The 6878-nt window shown below is 51.1% G+C and overlaps 1 long non-coding RNA gene across 1 annotated transcript; it reads left to right on the forward strand.

Annotated features, from left to right (window-relative positions):
- Positions 1-5552: 5552 nt before the first annotated feature.
- On the forward strand, positions 5553-6878 carry LOC111969332 (uncharacterized). The gene is made up of 4 exons (XR_011480469.1): positions 5553-5857; positions 5985-6000; positions 6136-6188; positions 6608-6878. It is a non-coding gene; the product is annotated as an uncharacterized lncRNA (long non-coding RNA).

The following is a 6878-nucleotide window of genomic DNA, read 5'->3' on the forward strand; positions in this document are numbered from 1 at the left end:
TTAGGGAGTTTTGTTTTTAGATTAGCCTTGTAAAATCCCCAGCTACGATGAATGCAGCCTCAGGGTGTGTGGTTTCCAGTTTACAAAGAGTCAGATAAAGTTCGTTCAGGGCCATCGATGTGTCTGCTTGGGGGGAATGTAACGGCTGTGAATTATGATTGACGAGAATTCCCTGGTAGATAATGCGGTCGACATTTGATTGTGAGGAGTTCTAGATCAGGTGAACAGAACGACTTGAGTTCTTGTGTGTTATTATGATGGTCACACCACTTCTCGTTAATCATAAGGCATACCCCCCCGCCCCTTCTTACCGGAAAGATGTTTGTTTCTGTCGGCGCGATGCATGGAGAAACCAGCTGGCTGCACCGACTCCGTTAGCGTCCCTGTAGTTAGCCATTTTCCGTGAAGCAGAGCACGTTGCAATCCCTGATGTCTCTCTGGAATGCTACCCGTGCTCGGATTTCATCAACCTTATTGTCAGAGACATGGACATTGGCGAGTAGTATGCTAGGGAGTGGAGCGCGATGTGCCGTCTCCGAAGCCTGACCACGAGACCGCCACGTTTTCCCCTTTTTCGGCGTCGCCCAGGGTCGCCGGCTGGGATCAGATCCATTGAATTGTGTGGAAGGCAAAACACTGGATCCGTTTCGGGAAAGTCATATTCCTGGTAGGAACGATGGTGAGTTGACGTTAATCGTATATTCAGTAGTTCCTCCCGACTGTATGTAATGAAACCTAAGATTACCCGGGGTACCGATGTAAGAATAACACGTAAAAAAACTAAATACTGCATATTTTCCAAGGAACGCGAAGCGAGGCTGCCATCTCTATCGCGGCGGAAGTTGTGGGGTGTGTACGGGGTGTGTACGGGTGTAGGGGTGTGTACGGAGGCGAAGTCAGGTGCAGGAGATCAGAGTGTAAAACAGGTGCACTTTAATTCCGGTCCAAAAACGACACCAATAAATACATAAACTGCCAATAACACGGAACATAACAAAAGTATGGCACCTGACAATATCCACATACACAAATAAACAATTACACACAAAGACATGGAGGGGACAGAGGACTAAATACATGCAGTGTGATTATGGAATGAAAACCAGGTGTGTATGGAACAAGACAAAAAAATGGACATATGAGAAATGGAGCGGCGATGGCTAGAAAGCCGGTGACGTCGATCGCCGAACGCCACCACAAAACAAGGACAGAGGCACCCGAACAAGGCAGAGGACGACAAGGACAGAGGCCGGGAAGTCGTGACAGTGCCCCCCCCCCCCCCCCCCCCCCTTGACGGCACCCAGCGGCGCGCCGACACTGGCCTGGGGATGAGGCGCAGGGCGATCCGGCCGGCAATGGTGGAACTCCCGCAGCAGTTCGGGGTCCAAAACATCCACAACCAGGACCCAGCACCTCTCCTCCGGACCGTACAACTCCCACTCCACGAGGTACTGAAGGGCCCCTGCCCGACGCCTCGAATCCAGGATGGAACAAACGGAGTCCGCCGGGGCCCCCTCGATGTCCAGAGTGGGCTGAGGGACCTCCCGCACCTCAGATTCCTGGAGCGGACCAGCCACCACCGGCCTGAGGAGAGACACATGGAACGAGGGGTTAATACGGTAATCAGAGGGAAGCTGAAATCTGTAACACACTTCGTTCACCCTTCTCAGGACTTTGAATGGCCCCACAAACCGCGGACCCAGCTTCCGGCAGGGCAGGTTTCGGGTTGAGAGCCAGAACCGGTCCTCTCACTGCGGTGACGGTCCGCGCTGGTCTTTTGGCGAAGCGCGGCTCGCTGGAGTTGAACATGGGCGGCCTCCCATGTCTCCTCCACGTGCCTGAACCAGTCGTCCACCGCAGGAGCCTCGGTCTGACCCTGATGGCACGGCGCCAGAACCGGATGCTACCCCAATACACACTGAAAGGGGGAGAGGTTAGTGGAGGAGTGGCGAAGCGAGTTCTGTGCCATCTTGACCCAGGGCACGAACGCCGCCCACTCCCCCGGCCGGTCCTGGCAATAGGACAGCAGAAACCTGCCCACATCCTGGTTGACTTTCTCTACCTGCCCGTTACTCTCAGAGTGAAAATCTGAGGTGAGGCTGAACGAGACCCCCAGACGTTCCATGAATGCCTTCCAGACTCTCGACTTGAATTGGGGAACCCGATCAGACACTATATCCTCAGGCACACCGTAGGGCCGGAAGACGTGAGTAAACAGGGCTTCCGCAATCTGTAGGGCCGTAGGAAGACCGGGCAGAGGGAGGAGACGACAGGACTTAGACAAAATGATCCGCAACGACCAGGATCGTAGTGTTTCCCTGTGAAAGAGGTAGATCGGTTAAAAAATCCACAGACAGGTGTGACTAAGGTCGTTGTGGAACGGGTAAGGGGTGTAGCTTACCTCTGGGCAGGTGTCTCAGAGCCTTACACTGGGCACACACCGAGCAGGAGGAAACATAAACCCTCACGTCCTTAGCCAAGGTGGGCCACCAGTACTTCCCAGTCAGACAGCGCACCATCCGATCGATCCCCGGAAGACCAGAGGAGGGTGACGTGTGGGCCCAATAGATCAACTGGTCACGGACAGCAGACGGAACGTACATACGCCCGACAGGACACTGGAGGGGAGCGGGCTCTGTACGCAACACCTGCTCAATGTCCGCATCCAACTCCCACATGACCGGCGCTACCAGGCAAGAGGCCGGGAGTATGGGAGTCTGATCCATGGGCCGCTCCTCTGTGTCATACAGCCGGAACAGTGCGTCTGCCTTCGTATTCTGGGAACCTGGTCTGTAGGACAGGGTAAACACAAAACGGGTAAAGAACATGGCCCACCTTGCCTGACAAGGATTCAGTCTCATCGCTGCCCGGATGTACTCCAGGTTGCGGTGGTCAGTCCAATGTCAAGCCAATGTCTCCACGCCTTCAACGCTTTAACCACAGCCAACAACTCCCGGTCCCCCACATCATAGTTCCGCTCCGCTGGGCTGAGCTTCTTTGAGAAGAAAGCACAGGGGCGGAGTTTTGGTGGCGATCTGAACGCTGTGAGAGCACGGCTCCTATCCCAGCCTCGGACGCGTCCACCTCCACTATGAACGCCAAAGAGGGATCCGAATGGGCCAGCACGGGAGCCAAAGTAAACAGAGCTCTTAGCTGCCCAAAAGCCCTGTCCGCCTCAGCAGACCACTGCAACCGTATGGAACCCCCCTTCAGCAGTGAGGTAATGGGAGCAGCCACCTGGCCAAAACCCCGGATAGATCTCCGGTAGTAATGGGCAAACCCTAAAAATCGCTGCACCTCCTTTACCGTGGTGGGAGTCGGCCAATTATGCACGGCTGCAATGCGGTCACTCTCCATCTCCACCCCTGATGTGGAAATGAGATACCATAGGAAGGAGACGACCTGCTGAAAGAACAGGAATTTCTCGGCCTTGACGTACAGGTCATGCTTCAACAGTCGTCCAAGTACCTTGCGTACCAAGGACACGTGTAGCGGAGTATATCAGAATGTCATCGATATACACCACTACACCCTGCCCGTGCAGGTCCCTGAAAATCTCGTCTACAAAGGATTGGAAAACTGATGGAGCATTCATCAACCCGTACGGCATGACTAAGTACTCAAAATGCCCTGAGGTGGTACTAAACGCTGTCTTCCACTCGTCTCCCTCCCGGATACGCACCAGGTTATACGCACTCCTGAGATCCAGTTTAGTGAAGAAGCACGCCCCATGCATTGCCTCAATGGCCGTGGCGATAAGAGGTAATGGGTAACTGTACCTCACCGTGATTTGATTGAGACCTCTATAGTAAATGCACGGGAGTAGACCTCCATCCTTCTTCTTCACAAAAAAGAAACTCGAGGAGGCGGGTGAAGTGGAGGACCGAATGTACCCCTGACGCAGAGATTCAGAGGCATATGTCTCCATAGCCACTGTCTCCGCTTGTGACAGGGGATACACGTGACTCCTGGGAAGCGCAGCGTCTGCCAGAAGATTTATCGCACAATCCCCCCGTCGATGGGGTGGTAATTGAGTCGCCTTCTTTTTACAGAAGGCAAGAGCCAAATCGGCATATTCTGGGGGGATGCTCACGGTGGAGACCTGGTCTGGACTTTCCACCGTGGTAGCACCAACGGAAACTCCTACACACCTCCCCGAGCACTCTCGCGACCACCCCGTGAGAGCCCTCTGTTGCCAGGAAATAGTGGGGTTATGATGAGCTAACCAGGGAAGGCCTAGTACCACGGGAAACGCAGTCAATGAGGAAGAGACTGATTTTCTCCTCGTGACCCCCCTGTGTCTCCATGGCCAGGGAGATGGTGGCTTTCCTGATTAGCCCGGACCCTAATGGTCGACTATCTAGAGCGTGAACCGGGAAAGGTCTAACTACAGGACTAATGGTGATTCCTAAACTAAGGACGTCCGCGGGTGACCAGCAGGTTATCCAACCAGATGGACAAAACCACCAGTTGGTCAAAGGAGATGGTGGCATCCCTGCAGGCCAGCTCACGTCGGACGTCCTCGCGCAGGCTGCACCGATAGTGGTCGATGAGGGTCCTGTCATTCCAGCCTGCTCCGGCGGCCAAGGTCCGGAATTCCAGGGCGAATTCCTGGGCGCTCCTCGTCCCCTGCTTCAAATGGAAGAGCCGTTCCCCCGCCGCTCTACCTTCGGGCGGATGGTCGAAGACGGCCCGGAAGCGACGGGTGAGCTCCTTGAAGTGGTCTAATGCCGCGTCTCCTTCTCCACACACAGCGTTTGCCCACTCCAGAGCTCTCCCCGAGAGGCATGAGACGAGGGCAGACACTTTCTCCCTCCCCGAGGGAGCTGGGTGCACAGTGGCCAGGTAGAGGTCCAGTTGAAACAGGAATCCCTGGCACTGTGCTGCCGTCCCATCATACTCCCTGGGAAGGGAGAGACGCATCCCACTGGAACTGGGTCCGGACGGGACGGGTAGAGGTAACCCCTTGTTGCGCTGGTCGAGGCACTGGGGAGACTTCCTGTCTCTCCTAGCGGTCCATAGGACAACGCGATTCATCATGGCACCAAGATGATGTAACATAGCAGAATGTTCCTGGACGCACTCCTTGACTCCTCTAACCGGGGTACCTGCTCCTGCTGACTCCATTGTTCGGTGTGTAATTCTGTTAGGGGTGTGTACGGAGGCGAAGTCAGGTGCAGGAGATCAGAGTGTAGTAAACAGGCGCACTTAAATTCTGGTCCAAAAACAACAGCAGATAAATACATAAACGTGCCAATAACACGGAACATAACAAAAGTATGGCGCCTGACAATATCCACATAACAAATAAACAATTACACACAAAGACATGGAGGGGAACAGAGGACTAAATACATGCAGTGTGATTATGGAATGAAAACCAGGTGTGTATGGAACAAGACAAAACAAATGGACATTTGAGAAATGGAGCGGCGATGGCTAGAAAGACGGTGACGACGATCGCCGAACGCCGCCCGAACAAGGAGAGGAACCAACTTTGGCGGAAGTAGTGACAGCTATAACACAAATCTAACGCGGACATGATCGAATCCCGGCCTTACAATCACCATGTCTAGCTATGTGACATGGTGGGGAAAGGGAACAAATGCTTGATGTTAAACGAAGTGTCTATGTATTGTAACACAATGGCTTAAGTCATTCCTTACTGTTGCTTTCTGTTACAGTGATAAGCATTGACCATCAACCAAGGTATAGCAAACCTACCAAATGAAAACAAAATACTACTTGATTTATCAATGTCCACATTGTTGAGACAGGAAATACAAATATTTTGACTCTTCCCTTAGTGAGAATCAGGATACGGATCAAACATACAGTCTAATCTCAGCTGTGCCAGGTACAGTATATCAGTTCATATTTTTACATTGCATATTTTGCATCACATATTTTTCATTTTCTCAAGTTATTTAATAAGTTATACTGTATGTTTTCTGTCTTTGATTTTCATATGCTGGATGTTCTAGTCGCAGCTGGTGTAATGTAAGTTTCTCTTCGTTTGCAATCCTGCTCTTACATTTCCTTCAGTATCAGGGACATGGATGAGGCTTATTGTTGATATTTCTCTAACTACATATTTACATTTATGAGTTTGAAGTTCATTTTCTGTTTCTGTAGCTCTCCAACTGATCCTACAGGAGATGAGGCACTGTACAGTGTAATAACTAGAGGTGGGTACTAAAGAAGAAACAAGTAGAATGGAATATGTACATGTACTGTCTGATGGGTTACAAAGTTAGGTTCATATCATACCTATTTTTATCTGTTGTCTGTTATACTGACGWAGAGGCAGCCCTGAACATCACACGTAACCACATACTACACAGGTTGATGAATGTTTKGCCACATACACACAGAGACCAACAGGCCTGCAGACAGAGGAAGGCAACGTGAGCAAAGACTCATAACTAAACTCAAGTTCCACACAACTCAAACTACAGTGCACTGAGGTAGCTATATTTATATAAAGATACATTTAACTGTAGCGATTTGGTTTCCCACAGACACTTAATTCTCAGAACACTCAGTTAACTTTCTCTACATACAGTATCCAGCATGTTTGACTAAATCTAGCAACCTCTCCCCTCAGTGAAAAGACCAGAACAGCAGGGTGAAACTGCCATCTCTGCCAAAGTGACCAAAACAAAAAAGGAGAAAGAAAAACAGGACCCTGTGTACAGTCTGCTGAACAGAGAGGACACCGTGATACTGTAGTAGTGCTATACTGTAGTGCTATATAGTAGTGCTATATAGTAGTGCTATATAGTAAGGCTATACAGTAGGACTATACAGTAGTGCTATATAGTAGTGCTATATAGTAGGGCTATACAGTAGGGCTATACAGTAGTGCTATATAGTAG

This window comes from Salvelinus sp. IW2-2015, linkage group LG10 (genome assembly GCF_002910315.2).
Source record: "Salvelinus sp. IW2-2015 linkage group LG10, ASM291031v2, whole genome shotgun sequence".
Lineage (NCBI taxonomy): Eukaryota > Metazoa > Chordata > Actinopteri > Salmoniformes > Salmonidae > Salvelinus > Salvelinus sp. IW2-2015.